Below are 13,115 nucleotides of genomic sequence, written 5' to 3'. Positions count from 1 at the left end.
GTGGCCAGGACCAGGTCCAACAAGGCGTTTCCCCTGCTGGGGCTGTGCACCTCCTGGGTTAGATAGAGGTCCTGTATCTCGGCTAGGAACCTACGTGAGCGGTCAGACCTGGCTGACTGCTCTTCCCAGCAGATGTCTGGAAAGTTCAGGTCACCCATGATGACCACGTCCTTTGACCTAACTACCTCCGTGAGCTGACTTAAGAATTCCCGGTCTATCTCTTCCCCTTGGTTGGGTGGTCCGTAGTAGACCCCCACCATTAAGTCCCTTTCCCCTCAACTTCCTTGCATTCTAACCCAGAGCACTTCAGTGTGCCCCTCCTCTGACCTTGTGCTACTTGTTGAGGATGTGTATTTCTCCTTGATGTAGAGCACCACACCCCCACCTTTCCTCCCTGTCCTGTCCCTCCTGTACCGCCTATAGCCCTTCATATTCACTGCCCAGTCATGCGTTGGGTCCCACCACATTTCTGTGAGCCCCACTATGTCTGGGTTGGTGTCAGCTAGCAGGAGGGTAAGTTCCTCCTGCTTGTTTCCCATACTATGAGAGTTTGTGTAGAGGCATTTGAGGCCCCCTGAAGATGCGTGCACTGGCCCCCTAATCTCAGTACTGCCCGGGCCCCTGGTGCTTACCTGGGTATTTGTTCTGCTCGTCGTGAGTCTAGGCTGGGCTGTTCTTGCAGGTGATGCTTGGTTTAGTGGTCCAAGGCTTTCTCCGCCCTTGTCTTCCCCTTCCCCGATGAGACTAGTTTAAAGCCCGCTGGGGAGATCCACCAGCCTAGAAGAGAACACGTGCTTGGAGAGATTCGGAAAGATTTGGAGATTTGGACATAGACACAGCTTTAAATGTTTTTTCTACATACCTCAAGGTAGCAGGGGCTCCAAACACTGCAATGCTGGAGCAGATGCAGCGTCCCACCGAAGCAGGGGGAGCTCTCCAGTGCGCTCAGCAGTAGACCCAGAAGTGGACCAAAAGAACTTCCCATCCACTTCCTGGGCCACCGGGGAGCGCACAGGTGGGGCCTCTCTGTGCCCCCCCGGCTCAGCAACTGGTGACTCCTGGACGGGGGGGGAGGGCCACCTGGGGTCCCCCTGTGGCTGATCACTGAGCTGGGGGGGCATGGGAAGGCCCCCTCAGCATGCTCCCTGGCAGACCCAGAAGTAAACCAGAAGTACTTCCGGTCCACTTCCGGGTTCGCTGCTGAGCATGCTGGAGAATCCCCCATGCTCTTGTGGGATGCTCCATGCACCCCAGCACCACAGCAATTACGAGCCATACCTGCTACCTCAAGGTATGTAGAAAAAACTTTTAAAGCTGTGTCTATGTCTGAATTCACTGAATCAGCATTGAATCTTCAGATTCAAATTTGGCTGAATCAAATCAGGGATAGTGATCCAAGTCAAAGGATCGAATCACTGTCCCCGATTCAGGCTGAATCTGAATTGAATAGGGCCCGTTTCACACAGCCCTACTGGTCAGATAATCTAGAGCTCTAGGTATTCTGAGCCACAGAGCAGCCCATACATAACCATGCAAAGTTGTCATCAGTTGAAGTGATCATTGGGTTCTTTCACCTTTGCTCCAACTTTCTCTGTACCACATCAATCCAGCCCAGTGCACTTATGTTTGGTGCCTGCTTTCACATACTCTTATACTTGGCTGAGACATACAGCATGGAGGTGCTGGCTGGGTACAAGCCTAATGGACAAACGGTGGTGTTTGCAAACAATTTTATAAAAGCCATCAGGGGCTTGTTTGGCAGAATTCTCAGCAGTCGCTCACTGTTACTGTAAAAAAAGGAAATGTTGAGTCGGGAGGAGATCTGAGCAAAATCCGATCCATGCACTTAGCCTTCATTTATTTTACATTTGGCATCTGCAGCTCCTAAACTATAGAAATATAGTTGTTCAAATTAATAGATGCATTATCAATTCCATATTAAATGACAAAACTTTGGCATCAACTATTGCAGTCAAACATTAGAGGAACTTTTCACAAGAAAGAGTATTTGATTTATAACATTCTTAATTCTGAGATCCTAGTTATGCAATTATTTTGTAGCAGAACCTGACAACATTCTTTATTATAAGCAGTCTGTAAAAACTGATAGGCTGAGCAGTCATTTAGCAATACTTCAACAAATATTCAAGCGCTTCTGGGCTTTGCTTATGATATCAATTTAGGTCAAGACAAGAATCTTGTAGTGACAATAATCAAACCTGGCTTCATTAGTTTTCAGGCCAGAAGACACTACTGAAATCACCCAGTCTGACCTAGTTGTGGGTAAGACAAGTTTTGTGGGGAGAGGAGGAATTGGCAAATAGTAAATTCATCAATTTTTGGGGGGGGGGGAAACAATATGATTCACAAACACAGATTGAATTCAGCAAATACTTTCTGCTGAAAAGACTGGGGATGGGGAATTTCTAAAAAGTCAAAGCTTTTCTTCTCCATATTCAAAAATGAGATGTTTTGACTTTTCCTTATGAAATAAGGCTCTTGTTTAAAGCTTCACCAACACTTATTAAAGGGTTAAGGATTTCTATACACATGTACCCAAATATGAAACAGACCGCTTTATTTCATACGCAACATTTTAAGTCAGGCCCAAAATGCATTCATTTCACTTCTTCTATTTGTAAGTTCACCCACTCAGCTGTAGTCTGAATTCCTGTTCGTGGTAGGCCTTTCACCGACTGATTCTTGCATTGCGCCCAGAACTGCTAATTGAGATGGAGCATGATGGATCGAATGGTAAAAAGGAACTGCTTTCCCCTGGATTCCTGGTAATAATTTCCATAACTGGAACAGAATTCTCACATTCACACATGTTCATTTTTATTTCTAGAAAATAACAAAGCAAGAGATTCTGCTTATATTTTTATTAGTAGGAGGGTACAGAACAGCTGCAAAATCTGGTCCTCTTAACTCCAGCTGGTTGGGAATTTCCTAACAAAACAGGTTTTCCAGCAGCAGATGCCAATTCATCAAGACTTTTGATGACTCAGAGGCAGTGGTCCAATGAAAACTAGCCTAGCTTCCTACCTGCTCACATGACAGACTGGTTAAAAGTCTAGAATTCCTCAGTGCGCATCTCTGAGGCATCTCCACCATGCAGACAACCTAGGCTCCATGCAACTAGAGCGACTGGCTCCAAGCCACAGGGTCAGGAATCTGGAAGTCACTCGAGTTCTAGCTCTAGCCGGGGCCCGCTTCCCAGCTCTGCAAGAGGGACTCTGGAAGCCAGGGAAAATCCAGCTTAAGGTGAGACTCTCAAGGCGTTCCCATACCAGCTACTAGAAATCGTTTCTGCTCACAAAGGTGATTCCTTGACAGAATGCAAGTAGAATATCAAATTGGAAAACTCCTCTTTTGAAAGCAAGAAAACAATAAAGTATTCACAAACATATAAAGTATTCTAGCAGAACTCTGAAACACTTAACATTGTAGTGACCACTGTCTTGTATAACAAAGTAGAATCCAGTTCCAGCGCTGTGATCTAACACCAGTTACATCAACTCTAAATTATTTTAACAAGCAACACTGAACATCTTTGGGATCCAGGGCATGTCAAGAAAGTTCCAATAATTTACAGCAGCTGAAAATCTGATCCTTTAGATCACAGAAAATTAGGGTTGGAAGGGACCTCAAGAGGTCATCTAGTCCAATCAGCTGCTCAAAGCAGGACCAGCCCCAGCTATCTGGAACACTGTCCAATTTTTTCTGTAGCCTCTTCGGGAGTTATCCAACTGTTTACATTCCTGAATGATGGGGGGGGGGGGGGGGGGAGAGAGAGTAAAAGCCATGTTATCCGGCACTTCATTAATCGGCATGCTCTATTAACCGGCATGCCAGTCAATGCCGATCAATGCGGCAAAAGTGAAACCAGAAGTGGCCTTAACAGCCTCATAGTCCTGGGCTTCCACCCTGGGGAGCACTCAGTATGCCGTTTGGGCCTTCCCCACAACCAGGGCGCCTGACTGGCCCAGTACCCCTTGTCCAGGCCTGTCAAGATGGTGTGCCTCTGGAAAGCTTTGTTATATGCTTCCGGGTCATCCTCACTGGTCATTCGGGGCATCTTGAATGCAGTCAGGCTGCGCCAAAGCCAATCTTGTTGACGCTCCAGCATTTGTTGCTGTGTATCCAAAATCTGGGTCAGCATCTGCAAATTTTGGCCCAACATATCGGGAGAATTCATGGCCGCTGGTTGCACTGCGTGTTGTTCTTCCAGGCTCGGGCTCTCAGAGACATTCCCAGCCAATGCACCACTTTGTGCCCGTCTGATCTCAAACATCCAGTCGCGCACCACGCAGCCCCGGATGCTCAGGGGTGTTTGCCTGTCATAGATTCATAGATTAAGGGTCGGAAGGGACCTAGTAGATCTTCTAGCCCGACCCCCCGCCAGGGCGGGAGAACAACAAAAAACCCCAAAAATAGAAATGGGACTCAAACGAGTCCAGCCAGGTAGGCATCCAGCCTCTTCTTAAAGACCCCCAGGGTAGGGGCCAGCACCACTTCCCTTGGAATAAGAAGATTTGCTTCTTGTTATTTCACTCACCCCAAGTCACCTCAGCTGGGAGTTGAACCCAGATCTCCCATGTGGTAGGTAGGAACACTGCCACAAAGCCACCACCAATGGCTGTCCATCCCTGCTGTCCCGCCGAGTGGATGTCTCTCTCCCAAATAGTCTCTCCCCCAATCTCGCCTGCCACAACTTTGTATCTTATTCCAGTGGTGGGGTGTCCGACTGCTGGGGTTCTCTCGAGTATGGGACAGCTGGATGATGATCTTTTGCGAGGCTCCACCTCCCCTCTACCTCGCCCTTACACCCTGCCTTGTCGGGTTCACGATGTCCTTCGGCCAGTTTCTCCGACTGTTGGGGCTCTGCAGATGCTCACTGGGGATGGTTGCATCAGCCTGTGGGGCCTAACCCTACCTCTGCCCACAGCCCCTTACTACTGCCTGGCCTCCCAGGAGATAGTAACCCCTCCTGGTCTTAAACAACACCTGGTCCCTAGATACCTTGCACCACAACCCCTGCAAAGGTGGGAAACAAAAGAAACGTTATCAACAACAAAGAAAATATGAAGATGTGCACAAAAAGGGGAAGGTCTCTGCCCTCTTGCCCTCTATACTCGCATCTAGCTCAACAATGCCAGGCCTCAGATGCCCGAGGTCCCTAGGCAGCCATAAACTGGGACCTGGCTAGACTGCCAGCTCCAACGCTCTCCTCCTCACTCTTTGACTTGCCTGTGCATTCACTGGATCCGTGGTGGCCCTTCTCCACACACCTCGCACACATTCCTCATCGGGGGGGCTCTATGCCACTGGGGCTAGTCTTCTGCAGCCCCATGCACTACTTATGCCCTTTGTCCCCCACCTGGGGCGTTTCCTCAAGCTCACCGGAGCCCGCGATGATCCCACCTGGTCTGGCGTCCTGGTGGCTGCTGCTCCCTCCAGAACCCTCCTTCCATTCTTTCTGGTCTACAGGGCCGGGTCCCCAGTCTGAGTGAGGGACAACAGCTTCTTCGCTCCCTGTGCTGCCATCGGCAGCGTTGTTCCTGCAGCGGGCTTCGCTGCATTCCCCCGTGTTGGGAGAGGCAGTTTCCCACTCCTTTTCCCCTCGTAGGGGCTCTGGGAGGGACCTCCCTGTTAAGGTCCCTGCAGATCTCTCCCCCGCTTCCTTGCCAGCGGCTCTTTTTATATCTGCCGGCCGCCTCCTGCCCCAGCGTTATCAGCCAGCCACAGCTGTATAAAGGCGTGGCTAACAAGCTGCTCAGGTCCCGCCTCCATTTTCAGCTTTGCCACGGATCCTGCTACAGGCAAGACGTCTTTTGTTTCTTTCCTTTTACTTTTGCCTTCCCCGGCAGGTTCCTGACCCCAGGGTTCCCCCCTGGCTCCTTGGGGTCTGCCCCTCTGTTTCTCCCCGTGACACATGTGTATACGTACATATATATATGTATATATACACAAATGTGTGTGTGTATCTATATCTATACATAACTATATATGTGTATATCTATATAGCTATATTTTCTATATTTGGAGGAACCTTTTTATGTTCCTTGTTTTATACCCACCTACACACACACAGATACATATACACATAGATATATAGATATAGGTATGCATACACACACACACACACACAGAGATATATAGATACACCCACACATCTATATATGTGTGTATGTATGTATATCTATATCCATATATGTATGTGTGTGTCTCCATTTATATTTATCTATCTGTCTATCTACATATTAGGGCTGTGGCAAAGTTTCGGTCTCTGATTCGATTCGGCAGAGATTCAGCCTGATTCGGTGGCTGAATCTCAGAATCCGAATCAAATCAGGAGACCCTTTATTCTCTCTGAATCGAATCAGAACCCTCCGAATAGATTTGGAAAGATTCGGTGATTTGGACATAGACACAACTTTAAATGTTTTTTCTACATAACTCTAGGTAGCAGGCAGTTCATCAACACTGAGATGCTGGGGCAGATGGAGCATCCCACAGGAGTGCAGGGGGCTCCCCAGCGCACTAGGCAGCAGACCCGGAAGTGGACCAGAAGTACTTCTGGTGCACTGCTGGGTTCGCCACCAAGTATGCAGGGGCTCTCCCCCACATTCCTGTGGGAATCTTCATCTGCTCCAGCATTGCAGCATTCATGAGCTGTGCCTGGTACCTCGAGGTATGTAGAAAAAACATTTAAAGCAGTGTCTATGTCCAAATCACTGATTATGTGAATCAGCATTGAATCTTCAGGTTCAGATTCAGCCAAATCAAATCGAAGACAGTGATGCAAATCAACAACTCAAATCACTGTCCCTGATTTGAGCTGAATCTGAATCCAAATTGAATACAGCTTGTTTTGCACACCCCTACTATCTCTCTATTTATCTCTGTGTGTGTGTAAAACAAGGAACATAAGCTATACATCAGCTTTCCCCCAAAGCTGATATATAGATACCTCTTTACTTACTTTTGACACACTGTTCATTATCTAGCCAACTTAGATTATATATGTTGAGGTTAATTCTTCTATTAACCTGAATGTCACTACTACCAAGATTAAATGCATTAACCTTAGCACTAGCCAAGACAACTACAGTCAAAGAGATGGTTGATAATTATTTATCTAACACTTCTCTCCCTTTACTGGGCCTCTTTCCCTGCTCCTTTCTGTTTCTCACCTTTATATGAAGAGTCTCAAATAAGTTAGTTACAAGATTTCCTGTGTAAATCTTAACAGATACACAACCAATCCTCAGCATGTATAAAACAATATAACTAATATGAAGCAATGCTAATTTAGTCCAGTTGAAAATCTGGCTAAAATCTTTAAAGAATTAAACTTCTTTTAAGGCAGTGGTACCTTCCATTTCTGAACTTCTACTGTCTCTTGGACATAGTAATTTTCCACATGAAATTTGCTGTGTTTCATTGTGCTCCCTTGGGATTTACAACCATGATGGGTGTTGTCTGCATGTCAGCATACGGTGAGGTTGCTATCACACCGTGCTTTAGTACTTCTTTTTGAAAATACTGAAGCACTGCACAGTATGGGCAGTTACTGCACCATGCACATGGCACACAGGTAGATTTTACTGCTTTGTTACCACAGTGCCACGCTATACCCGGGAAGCACACCGCTATGGCGACATAGCTGGAAATCACAGGTAGACACGTGTGATTGCTACATTGCTGTAGCATGCCATATGGCGACAGAGCATATCACTACATTGCCATAGGGCAACGTGTAGACACTCTCAAAGAAAACATATCCCATAAGGAGACCAAAATGCTGACATAACAGTGGTTGGAGACATGCACACAGGTGAAGGGAAATGTAGATTCCATAATAAATCACGTTATTTCCCAAGTCTTCAGTGGGAGTTTAACCACTGACTTCAATGAAGCCAGGATTGCATCCTTAAGTCTCTACAAATTCTGGAAACTCTACACAGCATAGTCTTAAAAATATTTAAGTGAATCTAGTCCTAAAGCTTATACATACTGCTGATACAAGCCTTAAAGGATCAAGGTTTTCAGACTAATAAAATGTCTTATACCACAGAACTCCACGTGGTAAATTTTCTGTTCCTGGAAAAGTTGCTCAAATAAAGTTAACAGACTCCCAAAAACAATACATTTGAGTCCAAAATGTAACATTTGAAGGCACAGAGTTAAGGCAAGCATTTTCAGAGCTCATTGTTACGGCAGCAACCTTGTTGGGTCTAATTCAGAAATAGGATTAATCAAGTCTTTATTCAGAAGCCCATTGATAAAGCCACTCAAGGGACTGGGTTGCTACAACTGAATCTAAATTGGTTGTTTCCTCAAAGGATAAAATAAGTTAGAAAGTGTTTTTGCGTACCTGGGCAGAAGCAGTAATGTTGTTTGTGAATCCTTCCCCACTTACGCACTTGTCTTCAGAAAGGATGACCATGCTGTGTGGGCCAAAAAAGGAAGCTTTACAGCAGCCTACAAGAAAACAAAATTATCTAAGGACCTGTTGAGTTGACTCTCTCACCAACCTGCCAGCTCATCCTGTTGGAGCCAGAGGCACTCCATGTATGCAGTGTAATTTCTTCTCCTAGCGAATGCAAAATCAGGCAAAAAGGATAGCTTACATGCTGGAAGAGTCCATAAAAACAAGAAAAAAGGTGGGCCATGTGCAAAAATATTTTTTAAAAACCGAGTCACTGAAAAAAATGACTCAAAAAATATCATTATATTATTTATCCATTTTTTTCATCCTGAAATTCCAAAGCACTGCAAACAAGAGTACAACCATGGAGCTCAGCTTTTTTAAAAGCACAAGGCAATGCCACACAAGTTTAAGGCACAACTCACACAAACAAAAAAGAATTACCAAAAGCTGGACTCAATAGAAACCAGCTACCAGCTTCAAAGCAGTGTTAATTTTTTTTTTTTTTGGTTGCTGTTTCACCAAAGCTAAAATAGGAAGATGGATCTTCCTCAGTTAGTTTACACAAGACAGGAATGAAGAGAAAAATGACTAACCGGGATCATATGGCTATAGCAAATTTTTCAACCTCTGGACTGCAGATGTGGCCAGTCCTGGTTTATAATGGAAGGGAATGAAACAAAAGAAATAGTTACTGGTTATCTTCCCCCCACCCAAAAAAAAAATATTAAAAAGACATATAATAAAAGGAAAGCACTATTAAAGTCCCAACTTCTTATTATGTAACGTTTAGGATGTGCTTCATTTTTACAGCTCAGTTTATCATGTGTTGGCCATGGGTTATAGCAGGTGGGTTTGATCCCACTGCAGGGTAGTGGAACCAGAGACAGTGGGAAAAAAAACACATTATCTCTTTCTGCTTCATCTGATTTCATGTCTTTGCACACTAAAGGCAGTTTCCAATCAAGAGGTTTAAATGTAGTACCTTAGCAAGAGCGGAAAGCAGGAGGTAACTAAGTATTACCCCTCTCCGAGTGCTGCCAGTTTTTACATGGAAGGATTTTTCTGTCAGTGAGAAACAATCTTGTTAGCTCAGGAAAAAAAAAATCCTCAAGTCAAAGCTGCAAAGTAATAGGAACAAGAAAAACGGAGGTTGACCTGTCTCCTTTTTAAGCTGAGATGAGAGATGCTGCTGTCGATACGTACATTTGAAAGGAAACCTGCTGCTACCCAAAAGGAGAACCGGAGGTAAAGGAGCTACTGCCAGACCCAGCAGCAAAAGCAAGGGAGACAATCTTTACATGTGCTAGCTTCTCCTACAAAGAGGCCCACCACAGCTGTGAAGGCCATAGGGCAATGAAGTAGTCATCTGCCTCTCCCCTACCTAGCTTGGAAAGAAAATATTTCCCAGTGCTCAGAAAAGAAGGCTAAGAGGTCCTCCTGGGCATTGTCTAGTCTTTCTTCAGAAATGGATAGAAGCCCTGAAGCCAGAAAATCAAAATGGTTTACGGTTTTTAAAGATGCGAGAACTTGGCAATGTTTCAAACCTTTATGGGGGAAAAAAAAATCAGGCTGGAGAGTTTCTCACTAGTTATAGCTCCCCGTACCAGTGCGTCATAGGTTAAAGAAGGCCAAGCAAATCTGTAGCCCCTCCAGCAGTAGTCCCCCCCCTCGCCCAGCTCAGGGAAAGTGAAAGAAATGGAAGGCAAGTACTGCTGCAAAGACGACTCCCTACACCTTATCAAGCTTGCATTTAGGGACATGACAGCTATCTTTCGTTTTCAGAGGGTAAAGTTTCGGTTTACCACAAGTGCAGGCGTATGGCGAAAGAAGGGAAGGGAATGATTTGTGTCTCAATGCTTGTGGCTGCAATAATGAAATAATTTCAGGAAAGTCAAATGTAAGGTCCTGCCATAGCTGGAAATTCAAGACCAAAGAAAAGCAAGTGAATTACCCTGAGAGACCGTAGCAGAGGTCAGAGCTCGGGATTCAGGGTTGCTTAGTTCTGCATATTGATCCTGGCCTTTTTCTAGAGTGAGAGAGATTGGAGGGGAAATGGAGAGAGGTTTGAGCAGAAATGATGGGAAAAAAGGGAGCAGCAAAAGGAAAGGAAAAAGAATTAGATAAGAAAAAGTGGTGGGGCGGTGGAGGAAGGAAAAATACAGTGAAATAAGCAGAAGGAAAGGATGAGGAGAAAAGAAACAATGAGGATGAAGAAACCAAAGTCTTGTTGAGAGGGACTAGGCCCTTGGCTCCCATACTGCCCTGTCTTCTGGAGCTACCAAATGAATTGTATCTCAGGCGTCTGAAGTTTAGGTCAATCTGACTGCAGATTAGACATATGCCACCCAGTCCATGTTTAGTTTTATTTCCCATAAGAGGTTTATAATGTGAAACTAAAGGCACGAGGGGATCTAATGTTCAATTCACACAATCATGCCTACTGCCATGCCACATGTGCATGGCAGGAAGAGCAATCGTGGGATCACGCATTAGATCCCATCACAACTTATTGCTGGCGCAAGGGGAGCCCAATTGTGCCTTCTTGTGGTTGCAGGGGGAGCTCCCAAAGCTGGGAGCCTCACACAACCCAGTAGAGAGGCTCTGAGCTACAGGGGTGCCCCATGCACCCCTGGGGCCAGAGGAGAGCTGCTGCAGTGATCTCCCTACTCCAGGGGTGCAGGAAACCCCCCCAAGAGGAGGGAGAACCCCATGGAGCCAGAGGATCACCACAGTCCTCTAGCCCCTAGAGGAGGGTTCCCATGCCCCTGAGCCCTGGGGATTGCAGAAGTCATGATCCCCAGGGTCTGGGCATTTCCCATTCTCGTGATCCCTAGGGCTCTTGGCTGTGGGAAACCCATGAATCCTGGGAACTGCAGCTGCTGGGATCCCTACGGCTTGGGGGTTTTATGCTGAGCATATTGCACCCCTACAACTGGGAGCCCCATCAGCAGATGGAGCTCTCAGCCACAGAGAAGACCCTGCTACATTAAATTAAAGCTCAATACCAATCAACTATAAAGTGAACACACATTTTTTAGGTCTAACTTTATAGTCGGTTGGAGTTTTTTTTATTGTGTGATAGCTGCTTTGCATGTGTAGCTGGTCTCCAGGTAATTGCACAATACCTGTAATGTGTAGAGGAGGCCATACAGATCAATACGGTCTGACACAGCCACTATAACAAGAATGAAGGGACATGCAGAAAAGGGTTTTGAATTTGAGTGTCTGGTCTCCCTCACAAATTACAGTCCTAACCCTGGGACAGGCTTCTGACATGAAGCTGCTTCTATCCCTCTTGGTACTGGTCCACTTTGTATACCAGACTTTAAGATTCATTGAGGCAGAGACAAGCTAGGTAGGTAGATGTGGGTACCTTTAGGGCAGAGGAAAACATTGAAGCAAGGTGTGAGTCTCATAAATGAGAACTCTCACCTCGGAGCTACAAACACCTATCTTCTTGTCTGGCAGCTTTGTAAGAAACTTCCTTCTATTTTGTGCATGCCAAAACTATTGCCTGAATTCAGGTGGAATTTATGAATATTTCAGGAAAACCAAAATTGAACTTTTCAACCAATTTGCTATTCCCTGGAAAAAAAAGATTCACCCAGCTCTAAATGTCACTGCCTTGTTCCCTCCCCTTTGGCAGGTCAGGCATGCATTTTGAAGCATTTTACCGTTCACTCCATAGATGAAAGAAGTATAGTTTGCAGCAGTGCAGAGATGGCAGGGGAATTTATGCCTTGGATGACGACACATTTTTCAGCGTACTCTCAGCTCATTTGTGTCAGAATCTAAATCTCATTTACACCATGGCTGAAAGTGCTAAAATCCACGGATCTGCACTTCTGCCTTAGTTGTTTCATATTGTATGAAGATCCAAGAATTAGCAGAGTCAGATATGGAATATACGCATACTCTATCATTTAGATCATTTTTAAAATCAATTTTTTCCTTCCTGAGTAATTTTGAAATCTTCACTTAAGGAGCTTTTTGGTGCTTTTTGGTTTCATGTACTTATAATCTCATGCATTCACCATTCCCAGAACCCATCCAATGGGTAAAAAAGGATATAGGAAGAACACTACCACAAAAAGCAGCCTTTTTTTTTATTTGACTGAACTGCTGATACTCAGAAACAAACTTTTATGGCAGCACAGTAAAAAGCTAGTGACAGATGGTATTAATCAGTTAAAAATAAATCTCCTTTATGCATCCAGCTTTTATACTCATTCAACAAATCATTAAATCTGCAATATATTTGCATGTGTGCTGTGCATTGCGGAACAATGACTGCCACACAATTTTCTTATCCTGCTAACATTCATCTATAGCCACCACTGTAGATAGCATGGGAAAAATCTTAACCCTCTTGAAATAGGGGACATATTTCTCAATTATTTCAGTGCACCAAAATTTCACCCAGCTTAATACAAGATGCCAGCTGAGAAGGTCCTGAGACAAAAGAGTATAAGAAAACTTGCCCAAACTTTGAAAATATTTAGAATAGCATCTGAACAATATGTCATAAACCCATATTCATTAGCCTGGTATTAATTTATACATTATCTCCTTCGCATCACTAGAGACTGGACTATGGTTGCCTAAATCCATCTCATGGTGTGATGTTTTCTCACATAACTTTGACTTTGATTGTAGAGTTGAAATCATCCCTAAGTCA

The 13,115-nt window shown here is 45.0% G+C and overlaps 1 long non-coding RNA gene across 1 annotated transcript; it reads right to left on the bottom strand.

Annotated features, from left to right (window-relative positions):
• Positions 1-2,285: 2,285 nt before the first annotated feature.
• Positions 2,286-9,108, bottom strand: LOC109294575. The gene is made up of 3 exons (XR_002096572.1): positions 9,031-9,108; positions 8,381-8,487; positions 2,286-2,844 (listed from the first exon to the last, which is right to left on the bottom strand). It is a non-coding gene; the product is annotated as an uncharacterized LOC109294575 (long non-coding RNA).
• Positions 9,109-13,115: the final 4,007 nt, after the last annotated feature.

This window comes from Gavialis gangeticus, unplaced genomic scaffold (genome assembly GCF_001723915.1).
Source record: "Gavialis gangeticus isolate Ggan-Ray unplaced genomic scaffold, GavGan_comp1, whole genome shotgun sequence".
Lineage (NCBI taxonomy): Eukaryota > Metazoa > Chordata > Crocodylia > Gavialidae > Gavialis > Gavialis gangeticus.
Note: the sequence above shows the minus strand (reverse complement) of the source record. Positions and strands in the feature narration are given on the sequence as shown.